This window comes from Moschus berezovskii, chromosome 15, assembly GCF_049115385.1.
Source record: "Moschus berezovskii isolate FMDL1 chromosome 15, NW_MosBer_1.0, whole genome shotgun sequence".
In the NCBI taxonomy this organism is placed as follows: Eukaryota; Metazoa; Chordata; class Mammalia; order Artiodactyla; family Moschidae; genus Moschus; species Moschus berezovskii.
The window spans coordinates 18,928,275-18,939,891 of record NC_142474.1 but is presented as its reverse complement, the minus strand read 5'-3'; the positions used below and the strand labels follow the sequence as shown (position 1 = coordinate 18,939,891).

The window sequence follows — 11,617 nt, the reverse complement described above, 5'->3', positions numbered from 1 at the left end:
ACAAACCATCAAGGTGTCCCTGGGACTTCCCTGGCAGTCCAGTGGTTAAAATTCCATGTTTCCCAAGTAAGGGGTGCAGGTTTGATCCCTGGTCAGGGAATCCAACATACCATGCAGTGCAGCAAAAAAAAAAAGGAAAAAAAAAATAGATGTCTCTAAATATGGCTTGATAAGGACTCAGGGCTTTGGAGATAAACAGGCCTGATTTTTAATTCTGCTTCTACTTTATGGTTTAGTGTATTATGTGATCTCTGGAAGCCCCTAAACCTCTCTGAAACTCTGAACAGGGATCATGACAGTGCCTACCTCACAGGGTGTTTGTGGGGATTCAATTACATAAATTATAAAAAGTGATTAGCCTGGTACCTGGCAAATCGTAATGGCTGCTATTTGTTGCTCATGTACTAGAGTAAACCAGACTCTGGCCTTTGTATCCCACTGTATTTTTATCTTATTTATCTTCATAATAACCTGCGATGAAGGCACTCTCAGTACCCTGATTTTGCAGATGAGGAAATTGAAGCTTGGAAACATTAAATTACCTTTAACATCTAATTGTCAACATCCGCTGGATCATCGAAAAAGCAAGAGAATTCCAAAAAAACATCTATTCCTGCTTCATTGACTATGCCAAAGCTTTTGACTGTGTGGATCACAATAAACTGTGGAAAATTCTGAAAAGATATGGGAATACCAGACCATCTGACCTGCCTCTTGAGAAACCTGTATGCAGGTCAGGAAGCAACAGTCAGAACTGGACATGGAACAACAGACTAGTTCCAAATAGGAAAAGGAGTACGTCAATGCTGTATATTGTCACCCTGCTTATTTAACTTATATGCAGAGTACATCATGAGAAATGCTGGGCTGGAGGAAGCACAAGCTGCAATCAAGATTGCCGGGAGAAATATCAATAATCTCAGATATGCAGATGACACCACCCTTATGGCAGAAAGTGAAGAGGAACTCAAAAGCCTCTTGAGGAAAGTGAAAGAGGAGAGTGAAAAAGTTGACTTAAAGCACAACATTCAGAAAACTAAGATCATGGCATCCGGTCCCATCACTGCATGGGAAATAGATGGGGAAACAGTGGAAACAGTGGCTGACTTTATTTTTTGGGGCTCCAAAATCACTGCGGATGCTGAGTGCAGCCATGAAATTAAAAGGTGCTTACTCCTTGGAAGGAAAGTTATGACCAACATAGACAGCATATTAAAAAGCAGAGACGTTATTTTGCCAACAAAGGTCCATCTAGTCAAGGCTATGGTTTTTCTAGTGGTCATGTATGGATATGAAAGTTGGACTGTAAAGAAAGCTGAGCACCGAAGAATTGATGCTTTTGAACTGTGGTGTTGGAGAAGACTCTTGAGAGTCCTTTGGACTGCAAGGAGATCCAACCAGTCCATTCTAAAGGAGATCAGTCCTGGGTGTTCATTGGAAGGACTGATGTTGAAGCTGAAACTCCAATACTTGGCCACCTGATGCGAAGAGCTGACTCATCGGAAAAGACCCTGATGCTGGGAAAGATTGAGGGCAGAAGGAGAAGGGGATGACAGAGGATGAGATGGTTAAATGGCATCACTGACTCGATGGACATGAGTTTGAGTGATCTCCGGGAGTTGGTGATGGACAGGGAGGCCTGGCGTGCTGTGATTCATGGGGTCACAAAGAGTCGGACATGACTGAGCGACTGAACTGAACTGAACGTCTAATTCCTGTTCTGATACATTTTATACCAAATAATCTTTTTTAAAAAATATTTATTTATTTGACTGCACCAGTCTTAGCTTTGCTGCTCCATGGCATGTGGATCTTAGTTCCCCAACCAGGCATGGAACCCATGTTCCTTGCATTTCAAGGCAGATTCTTAACACTGAACCACTAGGGAATTCCTGTACCAAAGACTCTTAACCTGGATTCTAGAAACATAAGAAATGAAAGAGTGGTTGGGGGCAATTGTGGTCTTCTTGGCTTTTAGTCAAGTGGGGACATTGGAGGAGTTAGAGCAGACCTATTATTTGAGGACCAGAGAACTTCAGAAATGGGCTGGGAGTAGGAAAAGGGGTTTCTGAGCTTGCTTATAAGGCCCTCTCCATGGAGGAGCCCAGGGGACCCGTCTGGATCTCACTATAAAGGTGACTAATTACTTCGGTCCCCTCTGGTAATTACAACCAGATGCTGCTGCTGGCAGCACTTCAGTCCCAACATGTTTAATTACAGGGACGCAGAGTCCCTTGGTCCTCCCTGTCCCCCTCCCTCCCCCTCGCCTGTCAGTGATATTAATGTCTGACTCGAGGTAGAGGCTAGGAATGTTGGGAAGCCATTGGCATGGAAATGACCTTCTACTGTCTAGAGCTTTTAACTTTTATACCTGTTTCCCCATCCATCTCATGGGCACTCCACAAGACATCCTCTTAAAGTTGGCAGGCCAGAGCATTATTTATACCCATTCCACAGATGAGCCAATAGTGAACTGAATCATCAGCATTATCATCATCATCTTTTGATTTCTTCAAGCACTTAGCAATTTGCAAAGTGGCTTTGTATTCTTTAAGCAATATCTTTCTCTCTGTCTGTCTCTTTTGAGGGGAGGGGAGTATAGTTGCTTTACAACGTTCTGTTAGTTTCTGCCGTACAGCAAAGTGAATCAGCTACATGTATACATGTATCCCCTCTTCCTGCATTTCCTTTCCACTTAGGTCACGGCAGAGACTTGAGTAGAGATCCCAGTGCTATGCAGTCGTTTCTCATTAGTTATCTATTTTATACTTAACTATCTGAATCTCTTATTTCTTGGAGTCAATCAGTTCAGCACAGCTCAGTGACTAAAATCTTGGGTTACCAGATCAGATAACTCAGTTTACATCCTGGCTCTGCCATGAACCAATTGGATGACCTTGGGTTTTCATTCATCTATATACTCCTGGGCCTGAGTACTGGATATCTAACAAAGGACAAGACTACCAAGTCTGTGCTCACATTCTGGTGGAAGAGACAGAAAAGCAAACAAATGTATAGCTGCAGAAAACTCTAGTGCTGTGAAGAAAAATTAGGCAGAGTCAAACAGATGTCTATTTTATTGTATCATTTATTATTATTATTATTTTGACTGCACTGGGTCTTTGTTGCTGTGCATGGGCTTTCTCTAGCTTCTACTTGTGGTGAATGAGGGCTACTCTCTAGTTTGGGTGCATGGGCTTCTCATTGAGGTGGCTTCTCTTGTTGCAGAGCACAGGCTTCAAGCACATGGGCTTAGTTGTGGGTACACAGGCTTAGTTGCTCCACAGTACATGGGATCTTCCTGGACCAGGGATTGAACCCGTGTCCCCTGCATTGGCAGGTGGATTCTTAACCACTGGACCACCAGGGAAGTCCGAGAGGTCTATTTTAGATAGGAATGTCTCTTTGAGGGGGGTGATGTGTGAGCAGAGATCCAGATTTAGCGAGGGAATGAGCAGTACAAAGGGAGATCTTCTGGGAGAAGATCGTTCCTGGTGGAAGGAACAGCAGATGCAAAGGCCCTGAGGCAGGAATATGCTTGGCATATCAGAGGAACCAGGAGAAGCCAGTGCTGCTGAAACAGAGTGCAGAGGTACTGATAAGAAATGAGGTCAGATCATGCCAGGACCACAATAAGGATGGCCTCACAAGCCAGAGAAAAGAAGCTGGATTTAATTTTTAGTGCAGTGGGGATTTTGGTGCATAGTTTTCAGCAGGAAATTCATCTAACATAACAATTAAGAGCTGGACTACCTACAATCAAATCCCGGCTCCCTAATTTACCAGCTGTGTAATCTCAAGCCAGTTATTTAATCTTTCTGTGCCTCAGTTTCCTCGTATATAAATGAGGCTAATGATAATATACTTGCCTCAGAGTTATTACAGAGTTTTGTTGCAAGTTCTTAGAACAGTGTCTCATGCATAGTAAGCACTACATAAATGTTACCTATAATTACTGTCTTTAAAAAAAAAATCACTTCTCTAAATCTGTTTCTTTGCCTGTAAAAATTAGTATAGAAATATCTGCTTCAGCCTCTCTTGCCTTTCTGAGATGGCCCACACTTAGTGGAGTGTATTTCTCTCTGAGTAAATCCACTTATTACTTAACAAAAAAAGCAAGCAAAATCTGATTCACAGACAGCTTATACGAACTAAATGTATTTATGCACGTAAAACACCTTTCTGTCAGTGACCTGCATGTAGTAGTGCCCCATAAATAAAAAAAAAAAAGAGTTGTTAGCATTTTCCTTCTTCACAAAAAAGAAAACTGAGTCTCAGAGGAGTTAAGTAATTGACGCAAGGTCACACAGCCCAAAATGATCGGGGTAGGACTCAACTCAAACACATGACTCTGAATCCCGTGCTCTTCCCCACGGCAAACAAGGATTGATTTTTCCTGGCATCACTCTACATGAAAAGGATTGGCTGGGAGAAGGGTCCCGGGCCCCAGGCCCTCCATCTGTGCTTCTTATAATCTGTGGGACCTGGGTCATCCCCATCCAGGGAGCCCAGAGAGCCCCAGCAGGTGCAGAGCCACTTTCCTCCCTGCAATCATCATTCTGGTTTGTGTTGTTTCAACTTCTCTGGAGCTGCCACTCCTGTGGGCTCTCCTCCACTGAGTTCTCAATGGCTCCCCCCGCTGAGCTCCTCAGGAACTGCACGTTGTCAGAGTACTGTGGGCCCTTCAGCCAGATCAGTTCATCCCACGCCCTGCAGATACTGTAATCTGGAAACAGGTCAGTTCATCCCACTCCCTGCAGGGTGGTTAATCTGGGTTTATGTGTATTTTTACCTGTTATGGGTGTGGTGCCCAAAATAACCATACATTTTCAATTTTATTCTTTATTTAAAAATATTTTTAGAAATTTTAAAACTAATGCATAATAGAAAGAAAGGTAACACAAACTCATGATGAAAAAAATTCAAATAGTATGAGGGAGTACACAGGAAGTTCCCCTCCCACCTCAGACCCCCAGTTTTTTATTCCTTCTCGGAAACAACCACTTTTATTTGTCTCTTGGATGACTTTGTTTCTTTTTTAAAAAAAAATCTTTATTGAATTTGTTACAGTATTGCTTCTGTTTTATGTTTTGGTTTTTTTGGCCACGAGGCACATGGGATTTTAACTCCCCGACCAGAGATCAAATCCATATCCCATGCATTGGAAGGCAAAGTCTTAACCACTGGACCACCAGGGAAGTCCCTCCTGGATGACTTTCTGTGCGATATAAGCTTTGAAAAAAACTTTTTATTGAAGAATAACACCTGTGCTGAATATATATTTAATTACAAACTTAAATCATGCTCTTTGTAAAAAAATAAAATTAAGACAACACCAAAGTTTGTTAAATTAAAAGAGGCCACTCTCCAATCTCTCTCCCTAGAGGTAACCACTATTAATAGTTAGGGACCTGGAAACCCATTGCTATTCTTGAGCTCAGAAACCTCTGATTCTTGCTAGACTCTTCTCACTCCTCCTTCCCTTTGTCTACTTATATCTCCCACTTTTCACTCTAATAGGTAAGTGTTCTTATCCCCATTGCCAGCAAAGGAACTTGAGACTCAGAGAGGGAAGGTGGGTTGTTCCAGACACAAGGCTGAGCCCAGAAGTTCAAACCCAGGGGAGTGTGTCTGCCTCCAAGTCCAGTGCTCTTCCTGCCATGCTCCTCTTGGTTCCTGTCCAGATTCTTAGAGTTTTAGTTGCTGTATCACTTGAAGCAGCAGATAGAGTCTCAAGTTAGAATATAATTATGGGCTCATTTAAATTTTTATTTATTTTTGGCTGCACTGGGTCTTCACTGCTGTGTGTAGGCTTTCTCTCGTTGTGGCATGTGGGCTCAGTAGATGTGGCACATGGGCTTGGTTGCCCTGTGGGTTGTGGCATCTTCTTGGACCAGGGATTGAACCCATGTCCCCTGCAGAGGACCTATGGGAGCTGTCCCTGTACATGCTTTTACTGCCCAAGCTCTGAATAATGGTGAGCAGATGGCACTCACATCAAGAAATGTCAAGCTTGGGACTTCCCTGGTGGTCCAGTGGCTAAGACTCTGCACTCATAATGCAGGGGGCCCCGGTTCGAGCCCTGGTCAGGGAAATAGGTCCTACATGCTGCAACTTAAAAATCCTGTATGCTGCAATGAAGACTGAAGATCCCACATGCTGCAATTAAGACCTGGTGCAGCCAAATAAATAAATATTTTAAGAAAAGAAAGGTCAAGCTTGGGTGAGTGGGTACATAGAGCTTGACTTGGTCAGTGAAAAGGGAAAGGACTTGAATGAGACCTGCCCACTGAGACAGGGTCAGGATCAAGGGGAAGATACCCACCTGATGAAGAGGACTGTATTATTATCTAATTATAAATCCAAGGAGACTCTTAGGATCCAACCTAGAGGCAGAATCAGCCAGAGGCGTGCCCAGAGGAAACCCCCAGTATTCCCCAATAATCCATGCTCTTGCATGTCACTGTTTCATGCACACTTTCTGGAACACCCTTCCTATCTTCGTCTGCTCAGCAGATTTATCCTTCATAATCAGGTTATAATGTCACCACCTCTACAAAGGCAGCCACTCCATTTTTATAGAATTTACCACCCTGTAGGTTGTGAAATATACATTACCCACGAGCCTTCAGGTGAGTCAGTGGACTGAGGCTTTAGGCAGAGTCCATGTGTTACTATTCTTTCAGTCTCTCCCAGAGTCTAGCATAGGATTTGACACATTGTAGGTGCTTAATCAATATTTTGTTTAATGATAAATGAATGGACTCTGATGGAAAGCAGCAAGTTGTTCACAATCTACGCAAGATGCAATATTTTTTTTAAAAAAATTATTTATTTATTTTGGTTGTGCTGGGTGTTCGTTGCTTTGCCCAGGCTTTCTCTGTTGCGGAGAGCAGGGGCTCCTCTTTGTCTTGATGCTCAGGCTTCTCACTGTGGTGGCTTCTCTTGTTGCAGAGCACAGGCTCTAGGCACATAGGCTCAGTAGTTGTGCACAGGCTTAGCTGCTCTGCAGCATGTGGGACCTTCCTAGACCAGGGATTGAAACTGTGTCCCCTGAATTGGCAGGTGGATTCCAACCCACTGCACCATCGGGGAAGCCCCACAAGATATTATATTCTGTTAGTGCCCCCAGCACTGCTTCAGGCAGTTAGGTTGCAGTGAGAAAGAGGGGAATTACTGAGAGTTTGTTATTTTATTTTTCAACTTTTTCCCTTTGTTATCCTCAGCCCACCTTAGTCACTCAGGCTGTTGACATGGAGAGGAAAATAGAGAAAGGGGTGGAAAAGTCTTCTTTGAATTAGTGTCGTAGCTGACTTTGTGATTTCTGGATTTGGCAGATGTTCATAGCTGTTCCTGTCCATCAACAAAGCATCATGGGGAGTTTTTATGGGTCCTCTAGGGGTTCCCCACTGGACCCCTCTCCTGCACTCCTCTTAGCAAAGGCATCTCTACCTGTCAGTAGTCATTTGTCTTCTTATGTCTGGAGTCCCTTTATTCGAGGCTCTGCTGAAGGGGGCCCAGGATAGGTCTATGGAGGCTCTCTTTTACTTAGTCAACATCTGGCATTCTGGGAGAGTAGGATAACCCCAATATAGCAGCACTCTCCTGGGTCTGCCACCAAAGCAGTTAGCAGGCTTGTCTTTTGTTGATAGATTTCCTGAGCAGGAGGTGGATCCAGTCTTTATGCTCCCCAGTTGCAATGGGTTGGATGTGGTACCTCAAACCCTCCTAGAACTCCCCTCTTTCAATCACTTGTTTTGAGCCTTACATCTTCCCCAAGAAGGGTGAGGACTCACAGCCAGAAATGTTTCCACACAAATTCTCTATCCTCCATTCTGTTGAAACCTTAGATAAAGGATTTAAGAACTTTGAAACAAGGGTTTTTCTGGTAGTCCAGTGGCAAAGACTCTGTGCTCCCAATGCAGAGGTCCTGAGTTTGATCTCTTGTCAAGGAACTTGATCCCACATGCCACAACGAAAATCAAAGATCCAATGTGCCCCAACTGAGACCCGATGCAGCCAAATAAATAAATTTTTTAAAAAGAACTTTAAAATAGATTTTAGACTATTAGAAAAAATATATGTATATGGTTTTTTAACCCCTCACTTTGAAAGTTTACATATATAATTTTAAAAAGAAAGAAAATCAATCAGTCCAGGCAGCCTCTTGGCATGGGGTAGGGGGAATATCTATAAATAATGAGCAAGTCTGGCGTTCAGGATCCACATTATAGCCCTGGAAAAGGGTTACATTATAAAGCATGTCCCCAGAGATGGAATTTAGGGCACAAAGAAAGAACTCCAGTTCACTTGGAGGGGACCAGAGTTGGTTTTCTTACAACTGGTTTATTATCTCTCTGTCCAATCCAGCCTCCTTTGAGGCCTTCCCCCCACTGTAGTTCATCAGACAGGTTTGAACATGGCCAGGCTCTAATTGTGGCTAGATTAAGTCTTTCCCTATAGGGCTCTTGGATCCCAAGAGATTCAGGTGTTATAGATGAACAGTTTTTGTGGGTTTTTTTCATTCTTATTATGCATCTTGTGGGATCCTAGTTCCTGATCAGAGATCAAACCCAGACCCCCTGCAGTGGTATTGTGGAATACCAACCACTGGACTACCAGTGAATTCCCTGAACACATGCTTTTCTGTTCCAAACGTTCCTGGCACTTCATAGGATAGGTGAAGGCTGATGTACCCTCAAAGCCTACAGAATCTCTAAGGGGCATGTAATCCACTCTCATACATCAGCTATCTCCACTTTCTGTTCTGGCCCAGACAAAATACCCACTTGTACTATCTTATTATGTTTTAATACAATTTCCAACTTGCTGTTAATACACTGTATTATTATCCAATGCTAGTACAGAATAGATATTCAGAATGTTTCCTGGGTGAATGAGTAAATGAATAAGAGCATGAACTAATGAATTTCCTTTTGCAAAGATCAAAGATTACTGTTTGGTTTTAATCCTGTGTGTGCGTGCTAAATTTGTGTCAGTCACGTCTGACTCTTTGAGACCATGTGGACCACCCCATGGGATTCTGCAGTCAAGAATACTAGAGTGGGTTTCCATGCCCTCCTCCAGGGGATTTTCCCGACCCATGGATTGAGCCCACGTCTCTTATGTCTCCTGCATTGGCAGGTTGGTTCTTTACCACTAGCGCCACCTGGGAAGCCCTGGTTTTAATACTCCTCTACTCCATTTGTCCTTTATTGTTATGTCTGGATAGTCTGAAACCTATGTTTATTCTTCTTGGTCTTAAAGTGTATCCTGTGGTTCGTTGATGGGTTTTATGTCATTAACCTTTGTAACACTGAAGTTGACTTCATTCATTCCATGGATGCTTATTTAGCACCTACCATGTGTCAGGCTCTTTGTTAAATGCTAGGAATAAGTCTGTCTCCTACTCTCATGAAGCTTAAACTTTCAAGGGCATGTGTGCTAAGTCGCTTCAGTCGTGTTGGACTCTTTGCAACCCTATGAACTGTACCCCAACAGGCTCCTCTGTCCAGGTGATTCTCCAGGCAAGAATACTGGAGTGGGTTGCCATGCCCTCCTCCAGGGGATCTTACCCACCCAGGGATGGAACCCTAATCTCTTAACATCTCCTGCATTGGTGAGCGGGTTCTTTACCACTAGGGCCACCTGAGGGAGAAAAATAACAGGTAAACCAAAACAAGTAAAAAGTACTGTGAAAAGAGAACTGCGATAGAAAATGATAGGGTATTACTTTAAATAGCATGATCAGGGAAGATCTAGCTGAAGAATTATCATTTGAGACCTGAAGGAGGAGAAGTTATCAGCTAATCCAAGTGGTAAACTGATCTAGGAGATGGCAAAAGTATATGCAAAAACCCTGTAGTTAATGTGTGTAACATTCCAAAGATTGTAGTGAACACTTGCACACAACCTGTTAGGGGAATATCTCCCCAGTGTTGATTCCCACACAACAGAGTCTTTGCATCTTTTTCTCTGTCAAACGTTTGGAATCTCTTCTTCCCTCACAACACTGACTCTAGTGTTAGAATCCGAGAGTCTGCATTTGAAGAAGTTCCCGTTAATTTTTCAAACTCCAACTAAAAATTTCCAAGTCCTGGTGGCTGAGATGGTAAAGAATCTGCCTGCAATGGGGGAGTCCTGGGTTCTATCCCTGCGTAGGGAAGATCCCCTGCAGAAGGGAATGGCAACCCACTCCAGTATTCTTGCCTGGAGAATCCCATGGACAGAGGAGCCTGCTAGGCTACCACGACTCAAGAGTAGGACACGACTGAGTTACTAACACACACACACACACACAAATTTAGAACCACTGATTGGAGAAGAGAGACAGGTAAATGGAATTTTACAGTGCTAGAAAAGTGCACTGATTATTTATGCACAAAACTTATGGGACTAACGCTTCTAGAGTCTTCTACAAAGTCAGGCTCACGCAGAAAATCAAGCAAACGGCATTTTTCCGAACGGATGCAGGATATTCAGGCAAAAAGAAACCCTGTGCAATGCCATCCGTGTTCAAATCACATTGAGCAACTACGGTGTGAATGTTGTGTTGCCTGAAGCTGCTTGGCGCTTCAGGTTCTTAACGTAAGGTTTCATAGCGACGCAGTAGCACGTTAGCTTATCCTTCACGCCCTTGTTAATTGCACTCGGGTTAATGGATGGAGCAATGCGCAGGCGCACCTAGACCCGGCGATCTTACACATGCGCACTGTGTAACCCCGAAGCCAAAAGGGATAGGATTGAGGGCAAGTTTATTTCTGTTACCAAAACTTCCCTTACTGGAATCCAGAAACCCTAGCTGTCCCCATTTAGTGCGAGGGAATCTTAACATCATCGCTTAATAGGATCTCCTTTTTCCTTTTGGGTCACTTTTGTAAATCGGCTGCCAGTACTCAACATGGCGGAGGCCCCTAGGCGGCGCAGTCCGCTCGCAGGCACGCTTCCCGGCGGGGCGGGGCCCTCCGAAAGGGCGGGAGTTTGGGGGGCGGGGCCTACGCGTCAGCCCCTCGGTGGGCCCCCGCCCCCGGCCCGGCCTTAGCTGAGGCTTCGGCGACTCCGGAGCTGAGAAGCACCTTGGGAATCTGCAGGAACCGAGCGTGGTGAGGTGGGGGCCTCAAGGGCAGGCGGGAGGTACCGGGTTAACGGTCCGAGGCCCACTGATCGGCCTGCCCAGGGCGCCTTAAGGAATCTCGTTTGGCCAGCGGCCTCCGATTCCCCGGGAGGAACCTGAGGGCCCACAGAGGGGCTGGGACCTGACCTAGGCGGGTGCGTCTGCGTCCTGTTGCCGCCACCACTTTGGGCTCCAGTGCGCGCAGAAAGGGATCTTCCCGAGCCCGAAGTGGTCAGACGCGGCGCTGCGCTCTCCTGCGCGTCCCGCTGCCGGATCCCAGAATTTTGCGGCTTCCTCTGCACTTGGGGCTTTGCATGTGATCTGTCCCAAAGTCCAGTCCTACCTGCCAGCTCCACTCTGGAACTCTCATTCTTCGCGACCCAACTTAAATACCACTTCCCTGGAATTTTTTCTAACCGCTTTATGCAGTCGCAGTGAGCTCGCTGCTGGGTTCTTGCACACATCGCACCGAGTTAGCTTTTCCTGCTCCTCTTTTACAGCCGT

At 44.7% G+C, this 11,617-nt stretch overlaps 1 protein-coding gene and 1 non-coding gene across 5 annotated transcripts in view; both read left to right on the top strand.

Moving 5' to 3' along the window:
• The first annotated feature begins 6,021 nt into the window (after positions 1-6,021).
• TRNAM-CAU (transfer RNA methionine (anticodon CAU)) lies at positions 6,022-6,094 on the top strand. Its single transcript has one exon. It is a non-coding gene; the product is annotated as a tRNA-Met (tRNA).
• Positions 6,095-10,972: 4,878 nt separating this feature from the next.
• CEP250 (centrosomal protein 250) overlaps positions 10,973-11,617 on the top strand; it is a 54,647-nt gene continuing 54,002 nt past the window's right edge. For 3 of the 4 annotated variants that reach the window (XM_088843834.1, XM_088843832.1, XM_088843829.1), the window contains exon 1: positions 10,998-11,107. The gene's annotated coding sequence lies outside the window, so the exon portion shown is untranslated. Of the gene's footprint in view, positions 11,108-11,617 lie in introns of all 4 variants that reach the window. The other variant, XM_088843830.1, reaches the window with a different exon arrangement.